We start from the raw sequence: 26,529 nt of genomic DNA on the forward strand, positions 1-26,529 counted from the left end.
ATTTAAACCAATGATGACCTTCCACAGCAAGATCTTATAGATGTCATGTGTCCCATTCCATATTGGAACAGCCATGGCCTCAAATACAACCATCCCCCATGAATGGAACCACCCATTCAATTAGAAATATTGAATCATAGGACCCTAACTTCCAAATCTTAAGGCAACCCAGCAAGATACTGATAGATATTGGTGGATGATGGTATCAAAGGTTGCTGAGCAGTCTAATAAGTCCAAGAGAAAATATACTGCTCCTCCCATCAAGGACCTGACAAAGACTTGGTTACTTACCAAGTACTTACTAACTAACCAGGTGACCAATGCCATTTTCATACCATGGCCAGGTGTGAATCATTATTATAAGGGACCCAAGTAATCTCTTTCCTCTTCTGATAGCTGAAACACCATAACCTTCTCAACAACTTTGGGGAGACTATCTTCAAGAGAAGGCTCACAAGTGTTATATCCTTCCTTGGAGAAGCATTAATAATTGTCTTTCACAGTGTGTCTGGTTGCTCAAAAACATCCAGCAAACTAGTGACAGCTCATACCATAAAAAATTCTACAAACGTTCACTAAAAGCAAAACACATGCGTGCACACACACACACACACACACACACACCAAAAAAAAGGTAATAATACAAGGTCTAACATCACTTTCACAGTTTACTCAGCTGGCATCTAACACAGAATGGATATGAGTGCTGCAAGAAGCAAAATCCACATAAACATCCAACAAGCTAAAAAAAAAAAAAAACAAAAAAAAAAAAAACAAAAAAAAAAAAAAAAAAAAAAAACAAAATTAAAAAAAAAAATAAAAAAATTTATTTTTTAAATTATTTTTTTTTTTATACCTTTCAACTTCAACCCAACTAATTTTATTAATTTTTTTTATTCCTCTGCTCGGGGGGGGGGGGGGGGGGGGACTTCCCTTTTTCCTTTTTTTTTTTTTTTTTTTTTTTTTTTTTTTTTTTTTTTTTTTTTTTTTTTTAATTAACTGTACCTATCTCCTCTAGTCAACAGTAGTACACTTTTAAAAGATGTAATAGGAAAACCAGGAGCATGTAAATATTCCACTGGCTTCTGTTGAGATGTTACATTAAAATCAAGTGCATGTTACAACAAAAATGGCATGTTCTCCTTTCCATTTTACAACCACTATGAGAATAAGCTATGAATTTAACTGATAAACATGCTGAATTGGATTTATACTAAGACTGCATTCTATATATACTAAATTAATTTAAATCATTGTAATACATTTGTCATGACTTACATCATAATTATTTCTGTGGGAACTTTAATTTAAGGCAAGTCTAAATCCATTTTGTATGAACAAGACACATTTTTTAGCATGGCATTAGGCATAGAATTTGAAGGCTTTAAATCTGTTAACTCTGCAACATGTCTTAAAATGCTTTAACAACAGCAACAAACAACAACTCAATAACTTTAGTGCATAAGGAAAAAAGGATATACTGTACAAAGATTATACAAATACAATTTATATACAAATAAAACCAATCTGATTTAATCCTGTAGTGAACCAACAGAGGAAAAATCCCACATCAAAATAGAGGGTTATATATTTACCACAAACCTGTTCTAGCATCTACTGAGCTATACTGTTCAAAAAATAATTAAGACTCATTCCTTGATGCCCAGTGTGTCTCTTCATGTTATAATGATGTTGTCTGAAAAATTTCTTGCTGGAAAGAGCAAGTTCCATAAAAGCCAATTTTAGGATAATTGTTGAAGCTAATGGATTGCAATCTGTAGCAAAAAAAATAAATCAATAAAAAAGCACTGTAATATGTACTCTGAATTTTTTTATTTTGTTTTATTTTCCAAAAAGGATGTATTAGCATAGTAAATCAAACAAGATGAAATAATCAAAGAAAAGATGAGTGGACTAATGGGATGTGAGGATAAGCAATAATATTTTTTGCATGGTTCTTTCTTTCAAAAATGAAATTCTCTTCCTAGTAATGAATTCAGCCTTTCATTACTGCCAATCATGTGGATGTCCAGCTATTAATTTTGGGTTTCATTATTTATAGAGAAAATTGAATTCAAAGGAAATAATTATCCTTTCAAATTAAGATGAATTCATGCAAAGTGTAGCATATGGCTAGGCTCAAATCAGAAAGCATAATCAGCAGAATATCTTTCAACATCACTTTCTGAAAAGGAAAAAAAAAACTATTTGGTAAGTAATATCTAATGTACCCTGACCGTTCTTTTATAAGTATTATAAAAATATAAAGACCAATGTGACAAGCTGTAAAAATATTTTTCATCAATGCTTTCAATTTAGATAAGATAAAAGAGAGACGGTAGTTTTTAGTTTCATACAACATTGTGAGTCTAAAAAGATAAGATATAATGGATTTCTAAAATATTAAAATGGGTTATTCATTGATGGTATAGAACTAAGAAATAGTAACAGACAAAATAGTCCTGTGTCTAATCAGAAGTGAGGTCCATTGTGTTCCTAGATTTTTAGATGTTGTTGTGCCCATATTATATCAAATATCTCTCCCATTACCCTTATGGATTCTAAAACATTTATTTCTGACTTTCAAAAACACCAACAGATGGTACAGTGAACATGAAGTGTTGTGCAACATTTTTCAGTCTGAACCAGCGTAAAAAAATTTCCAGCTCTTTTTTCATAATTTAAAACTATTACAATATTAAACTGGGATGGTTTAAATAACTTGCTTCGTACTTCTGTCTTCTTCCTTATTTCTGTTCTGTTTTCAATGGTTCTGTCAACTCTAGACTATGTGTTTCTTCCAAGTTTTAACAATGGCTAACAGAGACCTGCAAGCCCAAAGGGCAATCTAAAATGCTCGAAGGTATTTTCATGATGCCATACTTTGTCAAATGGAAGTCAAATCTCAGTCTGTTTATATTGTTTTAGGTCTATTAAATGTTAAGCATGCTGAAACATCCCAAAGGTACTTTTTCAAGAGGCAACTGGATTTTCTGGTGTACAAATGGTTCCTATAGTCTGCAATTTTTCTGGAAATCCATTTGCCATTCAAAGGGTGTCCATCCCAAAATGCATAGCTAAATGTCTATGGAGATTCTCAATCATCCAGGTCATAGTTCTCCCAAAGGTGCTTTTTCAAGAGGCAATTGGACTTTCATGCTGAAACAGGTAACAAAAGAGAACTCAACTGATTCATTTCACCCTATGTGTGGTGGACTCCCATGGAAAGGATGAGACACAAGCGAGTGAACTCGGGATGAGAGTCCAGAGCAATTTCTGGCGTCCCATTTTATTGAGAATTTTACACATAGTAAGCATTCACATTGTGGATTTCAATAATTAAACACAATACACATAATTGTCTGAGCTGCTTAATTGTTTCTGGTATTTGCTTTTAATTTCCTTGTTTTATCTAGGTGACCTTTAGGCAGACATGTATGTGTAAGGTCTTAGATTAATCATTACTAAATACTGGAGTCAGAGTTTATTCCCACATCTCCCCTATTTTAGTTTTTTGATGACCGCGGATGCCTCGGTAGCTTTTCGCCATCTGCAACAACAGCTCTCCTTCCGTAGGCTTCACTCGACACATTCCTAAAAGTCCAGGGAGACATTGGATACAACAGCATACACAAAGAGAAAGTATAAAAAGCAATATCACTCCAACAATTAAATGACGAATCCATGAACCATCTGGCAACCAGGACCAAAGTGCAGACCACACGTCCAGTCCCTCACCCTCCGATTGTAATGGATTCTCATTCAGGGTTTGTTCCATATGCTGTATAGTAGCTGTAATGTTTGGAGAAAAATCAGAGATATACATACAACAATGCGTATGAATCACAGCGCAAACTCCCCCTTGTGCTGCCAAAATAGTGTCCACCGCATATCTGGTTTGCAGGACAAAGTCAAGGATTTTTCCTTGCTCTTCTTCAAGCAGCTTTAGAGTTTTAATGGTTTCTTTAAACATAGTAATTGTCCAATTGTTTAAACGATGTAAATCTCTATAGTTCATCATGACTCCTAAAGGAGGAATAACTCCCCTTGATATTTGTGTCCAGTAGTCATGAGTCAAAACAGAGTTTATTTCCGTTGCGGAACGCGCATTGCAGATATGAGCAGTCCCCAATGATTTTTTAATGAAATGAGATGGGATTACTTTCCCAAAGGTGCAGACTCCTTTCCATCGTGCTGGCATGCGATCATAGGCCATCCGTCCACACAGCAACCATAGATTTGCTCCCAGGAGATGACCAACCGTATTTGGTTCAGCATAGATTAATTGTGCAAAGGATTCCATTAACATAGCCAAATAAGTGGATGGTGGTGCGTATTTCCCATTCGCACATTTGTACAACTGGTTTTCTCTCGTGGTGGGACAACATGTGGCAGGAATATATGGACACCTATTTTCATTGATCAAAGATGTGATATCATATCGAGAAATGTTATGTACAAAGTAAGTGAGATTTTTAGTTTTCATATCATTAGAATAAAACCGACTTCCATTGCTAATAACAATTGTTTTGTTGCAAAACGGATATGTCCCCAAATAAGTCATATTTTCTACTGTCTCATTGTGGGTCCAACAGATACCCGCCACTTCTTGGATTCGGCTCCCAAGATGCAATGTATTTATGTTACTTTTAGTCCAACTGTAAGCCCACATCCCCGAACAACCATAACATTGTCCCTTATACCAGTTATTTCAGCCAGAGGTACTGCAACCATTGGAAGCCCTGATGTTTTGTGAGTTGGCATGTGCATACATATCCAACAATCAGTTTTATTATGAAGGTTTGCTAGCTTCCCCATGTCCTGGATCAACGTGTTTTTTTTTCCATTCCCCCAAATCCATCCCCTTGCCCCTTTGGCTGATGATAAGGACGAACACAGCGAGCAGGAACCCAAACAACTGTCCCCTCATCTTCAACAGCAGCGTATCCTCTGCCCCAAGTTATCAGCGGGACAGGTCCTCTCCACGTTGGATCTGGTAGTCTCCTATACCGAACTTTCGGTCTTGGTGTACCTGCAGAAGGGGAGGAAGCAAAATGCCTATTGGCTGCCGTAGCAGCTGTCATGTTTAAAAAATTTAAAGTATATAATGTAATATTAAGAATGTTTTGTATGTAAGGCAAGCCATATCCATCCATTTCCCCCATTTTTGTTTTTGTGTGAAGGAGTGTTATATGGACTGGAAGTTGGCTCAATGTGTCCTAATTGTAGCTGCTCAGCTACCAATTGATGTAAAGCTGTAAGCTTTTCTTTTGGAAGTGGCCATTGGTCAATCCAGACTGGCTGAGAGGTTAACAATTGTAATTTTTCCATTATCCAATAACAATTTTTGTGCGAAATTGTGATAGCAAATCTCTACCCCACAAGTTTATATGCAAGGGCAACACAAGAGGTTGAATCCTTGCAGTCTCACCAGTTTCTTTATGCAATGCCTTCAACCAATGTACACTACTTCTTGCATACTGCATACCACCCACTCCACGAACAGCCGAAGAGTCCTCAAGCGCCCATTCATTTGGCCATTCCTTTTAGCGTATCACAGAGACATCTGCTCCGGAATCTATAAGGCCAGAAAATGATTTTTCTTGAATTTCAATTGTCATTTTTGGTTGGTCTGTAGTCAAATTTTTTGTCAGCGCTAGCAATTCTGCAGCAACTGGAGAACTGGTCATTTCAGTGAACCCAAAACCGCCAGTTCGTGGGATCCCAATTAAAGGATTCATAGGAATGTATGGAAGCAATAATAACTGTGCAATAGAGTCACCGTCCATTAATGATGCAGGAGTATCAGTGTACAATTGTATCTTAATAACCCCTTTATAATCCTGATCAATAACTCCTGGAATAACAAAAAACCCTTTTTCTGATGCAGAAGACCTGGGAAGTATTAATCCCACTGTTTTTTCTGGCAATGGCCCATGTAAATGAGTGTCCTCAATGTACACTTGATTAGGAAAGGTCACATCAATTGAATTCAGCATTTTTAAACTCAAACCTGCATTCCCAGTAATTGCAGGCGATGCTTTTGTGACAGCCTTGGGAGCGGGGCTAGCTGCACGCCCCAAATTTAGTTTCCCGGATTTTGATTCTGATCAGAGCGACATTGATTTGCCCAATGAAACCCTTTTTTGCATTTTGGACAGACTGATTTTGGGCGAATGTCCTTAATTTTGTTTTTGCTAAATGCCATTCCCCCCCCAGGAGCACGGCACTGAGCTTTAAAATGGCCAGGTTTCCCACGATTAAAACAATTCCCTGTAGGTTTCATCCCTTTTTGTAATGCCATAGCCAAAGTCTCCATGTTGTAAGCCTGAGAACCCACCACTGCACATGCCTTTAACAGATCAGCCAGAGTAATCTCACCTCTAGCCACCAAAGGCTGTAAAATACGCTTGCAGTCAGCGTTTGCATTTTCAACTGCCAATTTCAGCAAAAGTTCCTTTGCTGCTTCTTCATTAGAGATTTGTCTGGTAATAGCCAATTGCAGCCTTTCCACAAAATCATTATAAGACTCAGATGCTGTTTGCTTAATTTGAAAAAAAGACTGTGCTGGGGTTCCCACATCCTGGATGCGGGACAATGCCCCAAGGACAGCTGCCATAACCACTGGAAATACGTGATCAGGCAAATTAGCAGCTTGATCAGCAGTGGATTCAAACAAGCCTGCCCCATAGATTTGGTCTGGCGTATACAGCCCCCCTGAATTCCTTCCCCTAGTGATAGCTTCTCTTTGGTATTCTGAGTCAAAGACCACATACTGAGTAGAACTCAATATCATTCTCATTAAATCTTTCCAGTCACTAGGAATCATGCGTGATTGTCAGAAGCCCCTTTGTAAAAGGACTTTGAATACCATAATCTTTAACTGCTTTTTTAATTTCTCTAAGAACAGCTAAAGGAATCGGAATCCATTCAGTTTGCATATTTCCTTGAGCGTGTATTTGTCTGTTTACTGGAAATAAATTCATCTGGGTAATCTCGTCAGGCTCTAATTTCCCTTCATTGAAAGCCTGATGCATCATTGTTTGAACTTTCATTTGTGATTGGATTTTCTCCTCTACAGGCGTAAGCGCTGTTGGGGTTGAGGAGGCATATTCCAATTTAGAAATTGGGGGGTGCAACACAACTCCTTCATAAGGAGGAGGTTCAACTAAAGATTTTAAAAGAGGCTGTTGCTGGATTTCTAAAGCAGTCATAACAACCTTCCAATATATCAAAATTTTTGCTGTTGCCCGTGGCTCTTCATGAAGGATAGTTCCAATTCTCCTCCATGTGTCTAATTTTAAAGATCCCTTCTCTGGATAGTAGGGACACTGCCGCCAGATCTCTTGCAGCAGCTCTTTCACTTTATCTTTTGAAAGAACTATTTGCTCCCCCCCAGAGGGTTTAAAGAAAAAGGAGCTTGTCCTGACTTACCTCAGCAGCTCACTAACATGCCGTTCCTGTGGCTGAGAAAGTTTTCCCCCCATGCTTCCTGAAAAAATCCTATTGTCCAGCAATAGTTAAGTACGTACTTTACCTATTCCAGGCGAGGAAACACAGAGGTCCGGACACGTATCACCTGCAGTGATCACGTCGGGCTCACCACTTGTGGTGGACTCCCATGGAAAGGATGAGATACAAGCGAGTGAACTCGGGATGAGAGTCCAGAGCAATTTCTGGCGTCCCATTTTATTGAGAATTTTACACATAGTAAGCATTCACATTGTGGATTTCAATAATTAAACACAATACACATAATTGTTTGAGCTGCTTAATTGTTTCTGGTATTTGCTTTTAATTTCCTTGTTTTATCTAGGTGACCTTTAGGCAGACATGTATGTGTAAGGTCTTAGATTAATCATTACTAAATACTGGAGTCAGAGTTTATTCCCACACCTATGACACGTAATCATCATATAGTAGCATCCTTGTGTTCATTCTTAATAATATCAAGAGACAAGCCAGTTTTGGAATGTCTGAAATAATACAGTAGAAAAAAAGGCAGGGACTGCACCTCTAATTCCCATGGCATAATGAGGGCCTAATGTTTTGCGACAAAAAAATTAGAACAGCGGCAGCTGCCTGTGATATATACTGTATATCAGGCTGGTCTTAAGCTGTGGTCCTCTGACCTTGACACATCTAGCCTGAAATGATCCTTTTAACAAAGCAGTATATATTTTTGGAATGTCATGTTCCAAAACTCTTATTTTCTTCATAGAACAATAACATGTAAAGGTTGGTCATGGCTGATAAAATCATTTAGTCCTATCCCCTGTCCAACGAGGTAATGTATTAGTATGCTTCCTGCTTTCAACCACCTTTTGTACGTGTTTGTCTTTGAATTATTCTAGATGAACCCATGCAGTTTTCTTGGCAGCATTTTTAGAAGTGACTTGCCTTTTTCTTTTTCCTAGGACTAAGAGATAATGACTGCTCCAAAATTACCCAACTGGCTTTATATCAAATGTGGGAATAGAACTCACAGTCTCCCTGTTTATAGCATGTTAAACTTGTGGCTAATTAATTACTGAACATACCACTACACCATCTAGCTTTCCTGGAGATGTGTACTCTGAGGATTATATATACACATAGAGGCACAAATAATAATTTTAGAAAATCACAAATCTGTTGCATGTTAGAACAGGCCAAAATAGAATATAATATGTACTTAATCAATTCATTAACACTATGTTAACATACACACACAAATGCACGCACATACACACAACTGTAGAGAAAGAGCCTGATATAACACTATCTTCTTCTGAAAGATTTATATAGTCATCCTGAGATCTCCATGCAATGTTTTCGCATTCCTTTTTCATGGCCTTTTGTTACTTTCTTTAAAACTGTTATCCCAAAAACCAGAGTTGTATTAAAAACTCTGACACTTTAGTTTGTTGGTCCTCCCTGTTTCTGAGATCACTGACATAATACCAGACAAAAGGCCATATGCTGCTTTCTCTCATATTCATTGTCCCTGTCTTGCCAAAATCTTTCCTGCACTCCTTTCAGCCTATAAAACTGAATACTATTTCCCTGGAGAATATATGAATTTGATTCTACATTATCCTCTTCCAAATCAGATATTTCCAAATCTCTTGAGCAGATTAGAAAAATAGCACAATGCCACTTAACAATAAAAGTGTTTTTCTGGCATTGGAGCCTGTCATATTTCTTTATGAAAGCTACATGAAACAATTATCATGCTGTGGATGAGTCTAATGTTAATGTAGTTTATATATATATATCTGAGTAGTAAAACTTCAGATTAAAGTATAAAAGAGACTGTGTGCTAGAATACAAGTGAAAAAAAGTATTAGATTCGCTAGTTGCGTAAAACATAGCAAATTTAACAAATATATCTGTTTGAATCTATCGTTTAAAGTGTAATTTTTTAGAAACTTCCCTGATTTTCTATGAAAATTTCTATCCCATAGAAAAAAATAGGCAGGAGCATCCAATTACTGACAAGCAGTTAAAGGATAGTAATTTGAACCATTTTAAGGCATATCAAATGGTGTTATATTTATACGCATTATAAATACAGGCACTATGGATTTCAATAGCTACACAGAAGAACAAATACAAAACATACTCATGGTTCATCCAGTGCAGTCTCACTTTACTTCAGAAGTTGGTCATTGTTCAGTCAACTTGATGGAAACCACACATGCAAAAAAGGATGGGATGACTCTAAAGATATATAAAATGTGTATTTAAGAAGGAACACTAATAAAATAGTACAGGCAGTAGTCATGAATATGATGTGTATTTAAGAAGGAACACTAATAAAATAGTACACGCAGTAGTCATGTCTGAATGTACAAAACAAAAATTAGTGATAAAAAAATGGAAGACATATGGAACCAGGGGTGGGATTCTACTTGGTTGGACCAGTTCTATAGAACCGGTTGTTAGTGTAGTGTGTGTAGCCTCCATGTGCCTGTATGATCTCCCTACAACGCCTGGGCATGCTCCTGATGAGGTGGCGGATGGTCTCCTGAGGGATCTCCTCCCACAGCTGGACTGAAGCATCCCCCAACTCCTGGACAATCTGTGGTGCAACGTGGCGTTGGTGGATGGAGCAAGACATGATGTCCCAGATGTGCTCAATTGGATTCAGGTCTGGGGAACGGGTGGACCAGTCCATAGCATTAATGCCTTCATCTTGCAGGAACTGCTGACACACTCCAGCCACATGAGGTCTAGCATTGTCATGCATTAGGAGGAACCCAGGGCCAACTGCACCAGCATATGGTCTCACAAGGGGTCTGAGGATCTCATCTCGGTACCTAATGGCAGTCAGGCTACCTTTGGCGAGCACATGGAGGGCATGCTGGAAGATGCTGCAGGCAGCAGAACATTCTTCACGGCGTCTCCAGACCCTGTCACGTCAGTCACGTGTGCTCAGTGTGAACCTGCTTTCATCTGTGAAGAGCACAGGGTGCCGGTGGTGAATTTGCCAATCTTGGTGTTCTCTGGCAAATGCCAAACATCCTGCACAGTGTTGGGCTGTAAGCACAACCCCCACTTGTGGATGTCAGGCCCTCATGCCACCCTCATGGAGCCTGTTTCTGACCATTTGAGCAGCCACATGCACATTTGTGGCCCGCTGGAGGAGGTCATTTTGCAGGGCTATGGCAGTGTTCCTGCTGTCCCTCCTTGCACAAAGGTGGAGGTAGCGGTCCTGATGCTGGGTTGTTGCCCTCTTATGGCCTCCTCCATGTCTCCTGATGTACTGGCCTGCCTCCTGGTAGCGCCTCCATGCTCTGGACACTACGCTGACAGACACAGCAAACCTTCTTGCCCACATTGATGTGCCATCCTGGATGAGCTGCACTACCCGAGCCACTTGCGTGGGTTGTAGACTCCGTCTCATGCTACCACTAGAGTGAAAGCATTCAAAAGTGACCAAACCATCAGCCAGGAACTGAGAAGTGGTCTGTGGTCACCACCTGCAGAACCACTCCTTTATTGGGGATGTCTTGCTAACTGCCTATGCTTTCCACCTGTTGTCTATTCCATTTGCACAACAGCATGTGAAATTGATTGTCAATCAGTGTTGCTACCTAAGTGGACAGTTTGGTTTCACAGAAGTGTGATTGACTTGGAGTTACATTGTGTTGTTTAAGTGTTCCCTTTATTTTTTTGAGCAGTGTATATGTAACTTGCACATACTATAACATCTATTTTCATACAATGTCTCCAAACTCACTTCTCATCTTTCAGGAAAAATGTAACCAAATCAAAATACGACAGAAAATATACACAAAACTGGCATATTTAACCCAGAGCTATATACATTTCTGTCTATTTTGTTTTGTTGTTTACACTATGTCATGCCTGCTTAAAGGCCAAAGTAAAACCTTTTCAAAAGTACAAAATTCGATGAAACACCAAGAATGATTTAGTATTTTTTTAAAGGCCTTAGTCAAACACTGCAAATATAGCAAAACACTATGACACCTGGATTTGCAAAGAAAAAAGATTATTAAAGAGGGGGAGATTATAGGAAGAACAACTTGTGAATTTTCTTACATAAAGATTTTCTATTGATTTATTTAATTATTGTTTTAAAAGTTTTGAAAGTTTTTTAAATATTTTAATTTTCATTATTTTTCATTATTTTTAATAGGCTAAGGTAATTGTACAGTCTTCTATTTAGAATTCAATAAAGGGTACTTTAGGATTGCTCATACAGTTAAACAATCAATAATTTATTCCTTTAGCTTCTATAATATATGATGTTGGAAAAGGGCATAATTGCTGAATCTAATATTTACAGAAGACAGACCTCTTGAAAAATTTTGACAGCATCATTAAATCTAAAATTCACACGATATTTGTGGAAGTTACTTTGTTGAACTTTTTAACTACTCTTGTAAGATGTATTATGTATTATGCTCCTGGCTTTGTTCTATATGGACAGTTTTATTCCATATGTAAAATAACACTGCATACTTCCTAACATTTGGGAAACAGTATTTCCTTACCTGCTTTCTATGCATTGAATAATTTTACATAGTATGATAAATAGAGATGACATGATTACCAGCTGCCTGCAGAAGTAGCCAGCAGAAGTAGTTCAAATCTCACCAGGCTCAAGGTTGACTCAGCCTTCCATCCTTCTGAGGTTGGTAAAATGAGGGCCCAGATTGTTGGGGGCAATATGCTGACTCTGTAAACCACTTAGAGAGGGCTGTAAAGCACACATTGAGATAGAACAAATTGAGACAGAACTGCCTTCGAGATGTTGGGCTGAAAGATTTTCATTAACAAAGGGAATGGAGAGATGCAATGGTTTGATCAAAATCTTCAGAATCAAGTCTATAATTCTATCAGAAACACTTCATGGAATCTGAATGAATTCCTGTCTATTTATCCATTTTCTTCTATTGATTCTTCCCCTCCACTTCATACACACACCCATATATCTTATTTAAAAAAATAAATTCCTTGATAGTCTGGACAACAAACTGATGCCACAGGATTTGATTAACAGTTTAACAAGAAATATTTGAAAAGTACCATCTACTTTGCCTGGCTGCCTTGCAGTACAATAGCAATAGCACTTAGACTTATATACTGCTTCACAGTGCTTTACAGCCCTCTCTAAGCAGTTTACAGAGTCAGTATATTGCCCCCAACAATCTGGGTCCTCATTTTACCCACCTCGGAAGGATGGAAGGCTGAGTCAACCTTGAGCCAATGAGAATTCAGCCAAGAGCCAGCAGCCAGCAGAAGTAACCACTGTGCCACAGGCTCAGACAAACAGGTTTGATGGTTTTCTCTTTGATTTACTTCTTCCTATATAATTTTGTGTGATGACTCAGTGCGTAAAGATGCTAAATTTGTCAGCTGGAAAGCTGACAGACTGGATTTAAGACCCAAGTACCATACAATGGTATGAGCTTCTGTTACTTGCCCTACTCCTGCCCAGCTAGCAGTTCAAAGCATGCAAATGTAAGTAGATAAATAGGTACCACTTCAGTAAGAAGGTAACAGCATTCTGTGAGCCTCAGCATAGAGTCATGATGGCCACATAAACACATAAATCTCACAGAGATGTCCCTAGAGTCAAAATGACTGGACAGAAGAGACCTTTGACTTTTTATATAACTTAACTAGCACCACCAACTATTTTATGGTGAACAAACAACTGTCTTCTTCACTGGAGAAGCTTAAACAAGGTATGCCATCATAAATTCATTAACATCATACAAGGATCACATTCTTTTTCCCGTTTCTGCTGCAAGCACTACACCTTTAGAAAATGCTGCTATTTTTTATATATTAAAGCTGTAGTTGGGTTATCACATGGTTTCATTGTCATCTCTAATTTCATGTTTTACATATTAATCCCCCTCTCACATGTATTCTACTCTGTCCTCTGAGAATCATGTTTCATGAATCAAATGAAGTTGTGACTAAAGAATAATTATGTTCCAGGTATCATTGCTGAATGATATAAGACCTTTTAGGTAATGTAAGAAATTATTGCAACCAGAAATGGACTACTTTCATTATGATAAATTTTATTATGTTTACGATTTATTTTCATTATGGTAATGTTATTATGGTTCCAATTTATCAATTTATATTTACAAATCAACTTACACAACTGTAACATTTTACCTGTTCATTTCTAAAAAATACATGATAGGTAATTTACAAAAGCTTTTATTTCCATTAAGTCCCAAAATGGCATGAAATTGCAGAACTGAACCAAGAAATCCAAAAATGTTTATTCTGTTGGAAGTACTGAAGCAATAATAGCCCCTCCAATCCAAGAAAACAAAATAAGTGTCACAAGATAAATGAAAGCAGTCTCAGCTGGTATTCTGTATACAAGATTACCTATCCTAAAATTGCTCTAAATTGGCACTAATTTGGAAATCTCAGCTTTGATATGCTCCTAGCTCAAGTGTCTGGAGATTAGAAATGAGAAGGGGGGAATATTCACCCCAGGCTTGAACAAAATAGATTTACAACTCAGCAGGAGAAATGTTTTATATTATTCTCTCCCTTGTCAAATGACTAACGCCAAGCGGAAAGACCCAGAAGCAAAGATTATTATGCTTTAGCACCTTTGCTTTACGTGATCAACTGTAAAATAGCAATTTCACATTAATGAAAATAACAGCGTAAAAACTTGTTCCTGTCTATTTTACACATTACTTTGAAAGAAAGACATTGGTGGAGATGAAATGATATGCATGTCAAGCTTCACCATTTTTAAAAGAAATGTCAGAGTTCATAAATAATAACTCTTGCTGTGTTAGGAGTAGAGAGAATTTGCTTTAGATTCCCTCGAGTACCTGACACATCCTGACTCTTTTCTTGCATTTAAGTGGATAGAGCATTTTCATCCTGGATAAAACAATAGATTTTGAATTGACATCCTATAGTCAAAGAGAGCAAGTTTGAAATGCTTATGATGTTGAACTAGAATTGGGGAGCTACTGATTTAATTCCACCCTTAGCCAGGAAACACAGTATCTCTGTGTGAGATGCTTTCCTTTGAAGAAGCCACAGGGTTGAAGTGGGGGGAAAATAGGAGGAATGAAATTGTATGTGGCCTTCCCTGAAGGAAAGGCAGTAAATAAATTTAGAAGAAAAAAAAGCTCTCCTAAAATACATATTTTTTAAAATGTAGAGTATATTATTAAATTGATAAAGTACAAGGCATCATTACCATTGCCTATTCTATTGATAACAGAGAATAACAGAGTCAGAAGAGGCCTTGGAGATCTTGTCCACCCCCATGTTGAAGCAAGAGAACCTATACCATTTCAGATAAATGATTGTCCAATTTCTTCCAAAAAACCTCCAGTGTTGGAGCACCATAAGTTCTGAAGGCAAGCCATTCCACTGATTAATTGTTCTAATCATCAGTAAATTTTTTCTTAGTTCTAAGTTGGTTTTCTCTTTGATTAGTTTCTATCCATTGCTTCTTGTCCTTCCTTCAGGTGCTTTGGAAAATAGGTTGACTCTCTCTTCTTTCTTTTCATTAAACTAGAGATACCTAATTCATTTATTTATTTTATTTTATTTTATTCATTTATTTTTGTCAATTTCTTACAAGATAATAGGTATAAGTAAAAACATAGTTATGAATACATGGATACATATAAGAAAAATAAAAAAATAAAAGAAACAATAGGACAGGGACGGTAGGCACGTTGGTGCACTTATGCACGCCCCCTACAGACCTTTTAGGAAAGGGGTGAGGTCAATAGTAGACAGTCTAAGGTTAAAGCTTTTGGGGTTTGGGGAAGAAACCACAGAGTCAGGTAGAGTATTCCAGACATTGATCACTCTGTTGCTGAAGTCGTATTTCCTGCAATCAAGTTTGGTGCGGTTAACCTTGAGTTTGTATCTATTGTGTGCTCTTGTGTTGTTATGGTTGAAGCTGAAGTATTCATTGAGAGGTAGGACATTGCAATGTATGATTTTATATACTGTACTTAGATGGGACCGAAGGCGGCGTAGTTCTAGGTTTTCTAGGTCTAGAATTTCGAGTCTGGTGGCATAAGATATTCTGCAACAAGTAGAGGAGTGGAGAACTCTTCTTGTGAAATATTTCTGGACTTTCTCAACTGTGTTAATATCAGATACGTAATGTGGTTTCCAGACTGATGAGCTGTATTCGAGTATTGGTCTAGCAAATGTTTTGTATGCTCTAGTTAGTAGTGTAATATTACCAGAGAAAAAGCTACGTAAGATTAGGTTAACAACTCTTAATGCCTTTTTGGCTATGTAGTTACAGTGGGCTCTAGCACTTAAGTCATTAGAGATGAGTTCTCCAAGATCCTTGACAGAGTTTGGATCATCAACAAGGTCTTGACTATTCAGCCTGTATTTTATTTTCTGATTTTTTTTTGCCAATATGTAGGACAGAGCATTTATTTGTTGAGATTTGAAGTTGCCATTTGTTTGACCATTTTGATACATAGTCAAGGTCTTTTTGAAGAGTAGCAGTATTGTCGGTGGTGTTGAATAGCTTTACATCATCAGCGAGGAGAACGCAGTTGCTCTTAATATGATCACAGAGTTCATTTATGTTGAGTATGAAAAGAAACACTGCCTTGGGGGACACCACTGTTGACAGGTACAGAATTTGATAGGACGCTCCTAATTTTGACCATTTGTTGTCTGTTTGACAGGAAGGCTTCTAGCTAGTTATGCAGGTGTCCAGAGATACCATAAGATTTTAGTTTTAGGAGTAGTTTGTCGTGTACCAATGAATCAAAGGCTTTACAGAAGTCTATGTAGATTGGGTCTATTGCTTTGCCTTGATTGAGTTGTGTAGTCCATATGTTTTTGCAGTGTAAGAGTTGCAGATTACAGGATAGTTTTTTCCTGAAACCAAATTGTTTATTAGAGAGTAGGTTGTTTGTTTCTAAGTGGAGGATGATGTATTGGTTAATAATTGATTCCATGACTTTACAGGTGATGCAGCATAAAGAGATTGGTCTGTAATTTTCAACTGGGCTGGGGTCTCCCTTTTTGAAGATGGGGATGATCATGGCTTGTGACCATAGTTTTGGCAAGGAGCTGGTCCTGAAAGATTTTTCAAAGATTATATTTAGAGGTTTGGCTATGGCAGTGGATAGCTTTTTTAAGAAGTAGGCACATATTCCATCCGGTCCAATAGATAGAGATGGTTTTAGATTCCTGCAATTGTTCTTCATATGTTTCTGCCTCCAGTCCCCTAATCATTTTTGTTGCTCTTCTCTGCACTCTTTCTAGAGTCTCAACAACTTTTTTATATTGTGGCAACCAAAACTTGTTCCAAGTGTGATCTTACCAAAGTCTGTAAAGTGTTAATAACATTTCACATGATCTGTTGCTAAATTAAAGAGGGCTTTTTACAAAACTAGTCAATAATAATAAAAATCAAGGCATCTAAGAAAACTTAACACAGGAATTAGCATAAAGATCTCCATCTAGTACTGGTAATATTTGCAGTACTTGGCATTGAAAAGGGAAGGCATATGGTTATCATAGAGGCCAAGGTGACAATAGTTGCATTGTGATTTATCTTAACAAAAATATCTTTGCTATTCCTCATTCAATGTATCACATCATTTGACTCTGGACATGAGACTAGACACAAATGTATTTTCCTTTGGATCCCATGAGGCTAATGATGCAAACAAGAATCATTTTGTGAGATAGGTAACTATTTAAAAAATGAATAAATACCTATATACATACACAAACAGATCAATTTGGAACGAAATGGAGGCATTCTTCTCTTTTGTTGCAGGCCTTGGTCTACTAGAAGTGAAAAGGCCACAATAAAATATATAGATTAAATGAAGATGTAACATATTAAATGCCAAAAATAAAAAAAGTAAATTTAAATTTTCTAGAACATCTAGTTTTCTGAAGCTGCTATCCTCAAACTACTCAGTTCCCACAAATTCCCTTCCCATTGAGGAGAATATGGTTGGGAAGGATTGTTCTGGTTCACTGGCAGCCTGAGGAGATGGCAGCAGAATCGGACAGTGGGGAAGAACATGGGCAAGTCCAGGAGTCTGGGGAGGACTCAGATGATGGTCCTGCAACCAATACAGAGATGGGGCCAGAGCCATCTGGGAGTTATGTGCTGACTCTGGAGGCTCCAGAATCTGACAGCAGCGAGACAGAGGAACAAGGGGAGCCTGTTCCCAATGCGCGTGTGCATTGGAACAGTTAAGACAAAAGGGGTGACTCAGGAGCAAGGCTTGGAGGTGATTGCCCCTCCCATAAAATATAAAGGAAGTGCAAAGGGACAGGAAACTTTGCAGGAAGCAACGTTGTTCACCCTGGTCATTTTGGAAAGTTCCATGGTGAATTTATGTTCCATTTGGTTTTGAAAGATTAATTGTACTTTAGTCCGTTGGCAGCACTTCAAGTAAGATAAAAGTGCATTCTTATCAGACTTCTCCTGAGAACTTTGACAGACTTCCATGGGACTATTTATAACTGATTGAGATTCATTACAGGCTGTGAGTGATGATAATTCACAGCTGTGGAACTAAAATAAAAGGGTTTTGGATTTAATGTGTGTTTGTTAGTGTATCAGGAAGCCTTGGTCAGAACAAGGATGTAAGTTTAACCACCATTAGGAATGCAATGTCTACAGAGAACTGGGGTGGAGGGAAGGGGAGTGCAGTATATGGGAAATGATCCTCTATTATATTGTGGAGTTGTCATTTATTCTGTGTTACAGCAGCTGAAAATAACCCTCAGTCTCATGTGGAAATGCCCTGAAGCTAGAAAAATGTACTATTTTAATCATATTGTTGGCACTTACCATTTGTTCAGCAGTATTTATGCAACGTAAAGAATTTATTGGGATGAGGCGACTGTTTACCTGAAGGAGTTTTCTTCTCCAACACCGTGATCAGATAGACAAACACACATAGCAGCCTGCCATGTAATGCAGTCATTTGACATGTTTTTCTTTTGTCATTGCTATAGGCATCGGATCAGCTCAGATGTTGCTGAGTAGAGAATAATGCAATTTGAATTTCAAGTCCCCTACAGGAGCAAAACAATACGTATAATAAGGTAACTCTTGAACAATAAATTGGCAAGAAGAGTGTTTTGAATGGGGGATATCATGTCTAAAATGAGGTCTTTTAATACAAAACTCCAAATTCAGAACATGGCATGTTTAAAAAAAGGTTTATGTTAAAGGCTCTTTCAAATTTTCCACTTGCAGGAACCTTTAACATGGGAACTGTGTATATTAATTTTAAATGCTTGTTTTAAGCATCTATTTGATTTGTGGGGGGGGGTTGTGTGTGAAGGTAATTTTCCCCTTTGTCTGAAGGACTCCTGGGAAAGGAAACTTTTACCCAATCTCAAGTATATCAAGAAAAGATATCAGCCTAGCATGTATCAGCAAAGGCCTTCCAACCATTATTTCACCCTCACCTGATCAGCAGCATGTACACATTGTATCTTATTCATTAATGGTGCAGCAATTTTAAACCTGCTTTACTAAGAGTGGTCAGAGGAAAAGAGGTTAAGGTTTCTACACCAGATTGTGTAGAAATTTGGCAATCCCATTTTTATTGGGAGGGTAGCAGAAATGACACATGGAAAATATTCCATTAAAAAAAATGGAAGAGCTCAGTTTTCCTGTCCATCTGCTTGTCATAGATGCCTGACAATGCTTCTTTGTTCCAAATGGCTTTGATAAATCAGACTGGAATCTTAATCCATTACATATGCTTCTAGGGAACAGTTTAACAATGATGGGCTTGAAGCATTTTAGGACAGTGAAATACATGTTCTTACAGAAGGAGGGTTATCTGGTATGAGGCTAAACTACCAGTTACATTTTATGCATGCAAAGCATGTAAAATCAAGAAATTGCTATTTTGAAACAAATCATTTTGATTTACTGTTTAGAAACCTGTAATCACAAAACCTCATTTGCTATATAAAGTAATGGCAAAATCCCATTAAGGAATTCTCTTAAATGAAGAAAAAAATACCTTTGGAATCTTTAATTTAAGACACATCTTTCTTCTCAATTACAATGCTTCATTTAGACATTTTGCTTGAATGGTTTGCTGCTATTTATTTATTTAGTCTTTTTTTCTGTATCAATTCCCATAGAGACATGTTCTTTCTCGCCTTTCCTCTTTCCCAAAAGATGAAAGAGTACAAACTCACACAAACACAGGCAGGCAAGCTGGCTCGGACTTCACAGAGTTAATTCTTTGGAACTGATAATATTCTTGGCATTCCAACACGTCCTGCCTGCCAAGTCCGAACTGATAGTAAATAAAATTTTACTCACAGAAAATCACAAGGCAGTCCACAAAGAAAATCTGAAGTAAGGTTAAACTTTGTCCCATACAAAGTTTCAGGAGAAAACACACCCACTTTTATCCCCTGTGGGGAGTGGCTCAATGACAGCTCACTCTCTGACCCTCCCACACCTCCTACATTGCTGCTCACGTTTCTCCCTACGCCGTTGCTTAGGATTGAGCCAACGCTCTTCCTCTTTACTCCCTGTCAGGGGCTGCTCCAATATGCCTTCCTCCTGATTAATCTCAGGCTGTTCCTCTTGGTTGTCTGATGGAACCTGAGGCATTATCAGGGAGGAAGGTCCTGGGGAGGAAGGCATTGCCAGAGAGGAAGGTCCTGGGAAGGAAGGCATTCCCAGTTCCTCCTCCTCATCTTCCAGGTCCTCTTCCTCTGACAGCATAGGCTCGGGAATCGAGGCCACAACACAGACATATTTTAAGCTGGTTTGCAATAAGATAAAAATAAATGATTAAAATACACTGCTCAAAAAAAATAAAGGGAACACTTAAACAACACAATGGAACTCCAAGTCGATCACACTTCTGTGAAATCAAACTGTCCATTTAGGTACCGTGTTTCTCATAAAATAAGACCGGGTCTTTTTTTTTTTTTTTTGAGCCCCGAAAAAACGGCTAGGATGTCTTTTCGGGGGTGACTTAATGTCTTCCCCCATGCACACCTCCACCTAGAGTGCCCCATGTGCACTCACCTCTCCATGAGGCTGCCATTGAAAGTTCCCCAAAGGTAGAGTCACCAGCCACTTCTATTGGCCAATAGAAGTGGCCTCAGGGCAAGCACCCACGCGCACTCACGTCGCCACGAAGCTGTTTCTATCAGCCGATGGAAGCTCCCCAAAGGCAGAGTCACCAGCCGCTTTGGGGTGAGGTGTGGCTGCCCACAGGGCGCTCCTGAGAGAAGCACCCCACGCACACTCTCCTCAAGGCCGTTTCTATCGGCCGATGGAAGCTCCCCAAAGGCAGAGTCACCAGCCGCTTCCATCGGCCAATAGAAACAGCTTCAAGGCATGGGAGAGTGGCTGCAAACTTTTCTTAGCAGAAGGGAAGCAGGCTGAGTTTCTCTCTCTCTCTCTCTCTCACACACACACACACACAAACACCACCCCTACTAGCCCTCATCCCTGCACCGGGTCAGCCAAGCCCTTCTGGCAAGGGAAGGTCTCAGCATCTGCGGGGTTCCCACTGCTGCCCTCCCCTCCCCAGGCCAGACCTTTTCCGGGCACCCTGCCAAAGTCCCAGGGCAGCCAACCTCCCTTTACCTGCTGCCGCTGCTGGTTTGGGGAGCGGGGGGACGCCAGGGAGGGAAGAGGAGGCAGCAGAGCTCAGCTACCCTTAGAAGGGAGATCGGGCGGGCTCCTGAAAGGAGACGCGGGAGCAGTCCTTGTAGGAATGCGGCGGCGAAGTAGGGTGAGTGTGAAAGGGTCACCACCATGGCACAGGAGGGCAGGAGGGAGCTGGAGCGAAGAAGGGCAGGAGAGAAGCTAAACCGTCCTTTCTATTGCTCTGGTGAGGGCTGAATATTTGCAGGGGCTGGTTGGAAAGGCCTAATTTTAGTATGAACCTTGAGTCGTGGTGGGGGGAGCTGAATGGCGAAGGCACTCTGCACATGATCCGAGGCAATCCTGCCACAGCTCACGGGTGGCATTGCTAACAGTTGGGGGGAATCTGATAACTTCAGCAACACCTCCTTTTCTCTCTCTCTCTCTCTCTCTCTCTCTGAGCGCCTGAAAGAGCACCCGTCATTAACCAATTAACCAATGCCAGCCTCGGAATCCCTTATTTTGGCATAATTCAGGATGAGAGAGGAGCCATAAAACCAGGGACTTGGCAACGAGGTGCAGGTTCTTTTTTCTTTCTTTCTTTTTTGATTGAGTTCAATCACGAGACATTTCTTGATTTCATCGGATGTCGGAGGCGTTCAGAAGAACTTTTGAAAAACTTGTGGGTCTAACTTTGAGAAGCAATGAGTTTGGTCCTCTCAAATGGCGGAGGTTAGGGATGGTCTTTGGAGACCTCCCCTCTCTTTTAGCTGAGGGAGACCTGGGCGATTTTAGGCTAAAAGCTGCCCTAGAGAGATTGATCAGAGAATGGGCAAGAAAGCAAAACAAGAATACATTTGGGCGAAGGCGTTTTCTCCCATTCCCTCTGTTGCAATCTCACAATTTTCATCCAGACACAGATATGCATGTGCTTTCTCTCCCGTCCCGCTGGTAAATTCAAAGACAACTAATGCGAGCTCCCCTCACGAGGCCATTTCTATCGGCCGATGGAAGCTCCCCAAAGGCAGAGTCGGCAGCCGCTTCTACTGGCTGATAGAAGCAGCTGGTCACTCTGCCTTTGGGGAGCTTCTATCGGCTGATGTTCTATCGGTAGTAGATCAGGGTATTCTAGCCTAAGCTACCTGCATGGCGCTCCTAAAAGCAAGTTTTCTCCCTCCCCCTTCACCTCGTGTATTTCTAACGAATGATGTGAGAAATGGTGGGGAAATGCATGGTTTAAATAGGCCTAAATTTTGGGGGCGGGGCTTAATTCCACCTCATGCCTAGAAATCATGCTGGGCCTTCCTATTGGTGGAGGCCGTATTGTTGGAAAAACATGGTAGCAACACTGATTGACAATCAATTTCACATGCTGTTGTGCAAATGGAATAGACAACAGGTGGAAAGCATAGGCAGTTAGCAAGACATCCCCAATAAAGGAGTGGTTCTGCAGGTGGTGACCACAGACCACTTCTCAGTTCCTATGCTTTCTGGCTGATGGTTTGGTCACTTTTGAATGCTGGCGGTACTTTCACTCTAGTGGTAGCATGAGACCGAGTCTACAACCCACACAAGTGGCTCAGGTAGTGCAGCTCATCCAGGATGGCACATCAATGTGGGCAAGAAGGTTTGCTGTGTCTGTCAGCATAATGTCCAGAGCATGGAGGTGCTACCAGGAGACAGGCCAGTACATCAGGAGACGTGGAGGAGGCCGTAGAAGGGCAACAACCCAGCATCAGGACCGCTACTTCCGCCTTTGTGCAAGGAGGGACAGGAGAGCACTGCCAGAGCCCTGCAAAATGACCTCCAGCGGGCCACAAATGTGCATGTGGCTGCTCAAACGGTCAGAAACAGGCTCCATGAGGGTGGAGACCAGTTTGGCAGTGGGTCAGTAATGGTGTGGAGTGGCATTTCTTTATGGGGCCGCATAGCCCTCCATGTGCTCGCCAAAGGTAGCCTGACTGCCATTAGGTACCAAGATGAGATCCTCAGACCCCTTGTGACCATATGCTGGTGCGGTTGGCCCTGGGTTCCTCCTAATGCACAACAATGCTAGACCTTATGTGGCTGGAGTGTGTCAGCAGTTCCTGCAAGACAAAGGCATTGATGCTATGGACTGGCCCGCCCGTTCCCCAGACCTGAATCCAATTGAGCACATCTGGACATCATGTCCATCCACCAATGCCATGTTGCACTACAGACTGTCCAGGAGTTGGGGGATGCTTTAGTCCAGGTGTGGGAGGAGATCCCTCAGGAGACCATCCGCCACCTCATCAGGAGCATGCCCAGGCATTGTAGGGAGGTCATACAGGCACATGGAGGCCACACACACACACTACTGAGCCTCATTTTGACTTGTTTTAAGGACATTACATCAAAGTTGGATCAGCCTGCAGTGTTTTTTTCCACTTTAATTTTGAGTGTAAGTCCAAATCCAGACCTCCATGGGTTGCTAAATTTGATTTCCATTGATAATTTTTGTGTGATTTTGTTGTCAGCACATTCAACTATGTAATGAACAAAGTATTTAATAAGAATATTTCATTCATTCAGATCTAGGATGTCTTATTTTTGTGTTCCCTTTATTTTTTTTGAGCAGTGTATAAAGTAGCATGCAATAAGCTAAAATGGTATTCATATTATATTCATTTAAAAGGAAGAGATGAAAGGAAATAACTGTTCTTCCATATCATTACTTATGTATTTTAGAAAGCCAGAACATATATAGATTTTCCATAGATATTTAAAAGATTTAATAGTAAGTTTTTTTTCAGATTTCATGAGGAAGACTGTACTGAAAGTAGGCAATTCTATTCAAGCACAACAGGTGATCACAAATTGACATGTCACACATACTACAAAACCTATTTTATTGATCTTAATGATCAACCAGATTTGTAGTATAATGACAGTCTTTCAGATATTTAGGTCCCAATTTTAGGATCTTTTGTGTCAGATACAAACCTTAGTTTAAACCTTAGTAGGTAATTTCCAGCTTGTGTAGTTGCTTCAAGGGTATAATGTCCAGTCAGCCAGATTCTTCATTCAGTCAGTTGCAAAATTCTGCTTTAGCTGTAGCTGTTGAACTAGTACAATCTAGTAATGTGTGAGATTCATAGTTCACAAACAATATTGTTCAAGAAAACAGGTAGCAGGTTGAAAGTAGGTAACAGACAGAAATTAAAACTTATGTTATGCACATCTGGTCTCCGGTAAAAATGATCATTTTATAAGCAACTCCAAACCACATTCATATTTTTTTCTGAGTGAATGAAACTGCACTTTTAACAGGAAAACTCCTCAATTCCTGCAGTTCAAAGACCATAAACATGAACCTCCATCTTGTCAGTATTCAGACTTTTTATATGTTCTCCAAGCTCCCCTCATTATACCTTGACATTGTTTCAGAACATAAAGGGTATTTTAAAAAATGGAACTTTGCTTATGCTCACATTCTTGTACTGCAGCATTTATGCTTCCCATTTTCCTTTGTTTAAACCAAGCAAAAGAGTAGGTAGGTGTGGCTGAGATTTCCTGGTGTACAGATCTGGTCAACAAATGGAAACTCTGATGAGGAGTAGACTCACACATTTTCAATATAGATATAATCATTAAAGGGGAGACGGTGGCTCAGTGGTTAAAGAAAAGAGAAAAAAAAGAGGGCTGTGAAAATATTTACAGACCCCTCACATCCCGGACATAAACTGTTTCAATTCCTTCCCTCAAAGCGACGCTATAGAGCACTGCACACCAGAACAACTAGACACAAGGACAGTTTTTTCCCAAAAGCCATCACTCTGCTAAACAAATAATTCCCTCAACCCTGTTCAACTATTACAAAGTCTGCACTACTATAACTGTTAAATCTTGTCATCATTCCTTATCATCCATCCCCTCCCACTTGTGACTGTATGACTGTAACTTTGTCGCTTGTATACTTATGATTTATATTGACTGTTTCCTAGTATGATTGATTGCTTATTGTACCCTATGACTATCATTAAGTGTCGTACCTTATGATTCTCGACTCCTGATGAATGTATCTTTTCTTTTATGTATACTGAGAGTATTTACACCAAGACAAATTCCTTGTGTGTCCAATCACACTTGGCCAATAAAGTATTCTATTCTATTCTATTCTATTCTATTCTATTCTATTCTATTCTATTCTATTCTATTCTATTCTATTCTATTCTACTCTACTCTATTCTACTCTATTCTTTTCTAAAGATGCTGAGTTTGTCAGCTGGAAAGCTGACAGCCCAGGTTCGAGATCCGATTACCAAATGATAGGGTGAGCACCCATTCTTATTCCAGCTCCTGTATACCTCTCATGGCTCTATTGGAGCCCAGTTTGGAGGAGGAGGAGGAGTTGGAACTGGGACCATCCAAGAGAGATGGCATATTTCCCTTGGCATGTTTGAAGACACCAGGGGCTGAGGACAATGCTGCCTCAGGCTTTCAGGCATTGGAGGAGGTGGTCGACCAGATGGAGAGCTTCCTGCCTGCACAGAGGGAGGATCAGCTGCTCACAGGCAGTGTGCTGATAGTCAGCAAATCTCATCTGATGAGGAATATCTCCTACTCCACTACATCCAAGGGCAAGGAGAATGAAGTGTAGGCAAGCCCAGAGAAGGGCTGCAAGGCTACTTGGGAGAAGGTCACCCCACCAGGAACACCTAGAGTGGAGTGACGTAAGGATAAGCTTTGGGGAATTAGTCTTTGCCAGAAACAACTGTTTGCTTTGGCTTACACCCCTTGAGCTTTGATTTGTGCCTGTTGCTATTTGCTTTGCCTTGCTTCAAAAATTGTTCTTCACCTTTTGTCTTGACCTTGACCTTGTTTTGTGGACTGCTTTTGGCCTTTGCTTCACTGTGCCCTTGGAACTGCTCCTTGCCTGAGACCTTTTCTTTGCCTTGAATACTGTCTTGTATCTGGACTCTGCCTTGTGGACTGGACTTGGAACCCTGGACCTTGCCCTGTGAGCAGGGGATTTTATTTGTACTATATGGGTTGTTGTTTGGGGGACTGAGACTTACCGCTCATTGAAGGGCCATTTGCTGGACCATTTGTTAAAATAAATAAAGGAAGAAGCCTTCCTTCCCTTGAACAACTGGGTCATAACCATTTTTTAAAACATGCAAATATGAATAGAAAAATACATATTTCAGTGGGAAGGTAACACTGTTCTGTGTGCTTGGTCATGCTGGTTTCCTCCGCTAAGAAATGGAGATGAGCACTTTCCTCTAGAATTGAATATCACTGGACGGGGAAACCTCTACCTGTACCTTTAAAATTATTATAATTTTAAAAATGCTGTAACAAAATATCAGGATAAATATTGAGGTTTTTTGCACCAACAATATACTGCATATGCATGCACATTCATATTCATCAACCCTTCTCTGTGCTTTTACTCTGTCCCTTCT

The sequence above is a fragment of the Notechis scutatus genome, chromosome 2 (genome assembly GCF_049901735.1).
Source record: "Notechis scutatus isolate UNSWTSFEM ecotype Mainland chromosome 2, rNotScu1.2, whole genome shotgun sequence".
Classification (NCBI taxonomy): domain Eukaryota; kingdom Metazoa; phylum Chordata; class Lepidosauria; order Squamata; family Elapidae; genus Notechis; species Notechis scutatus.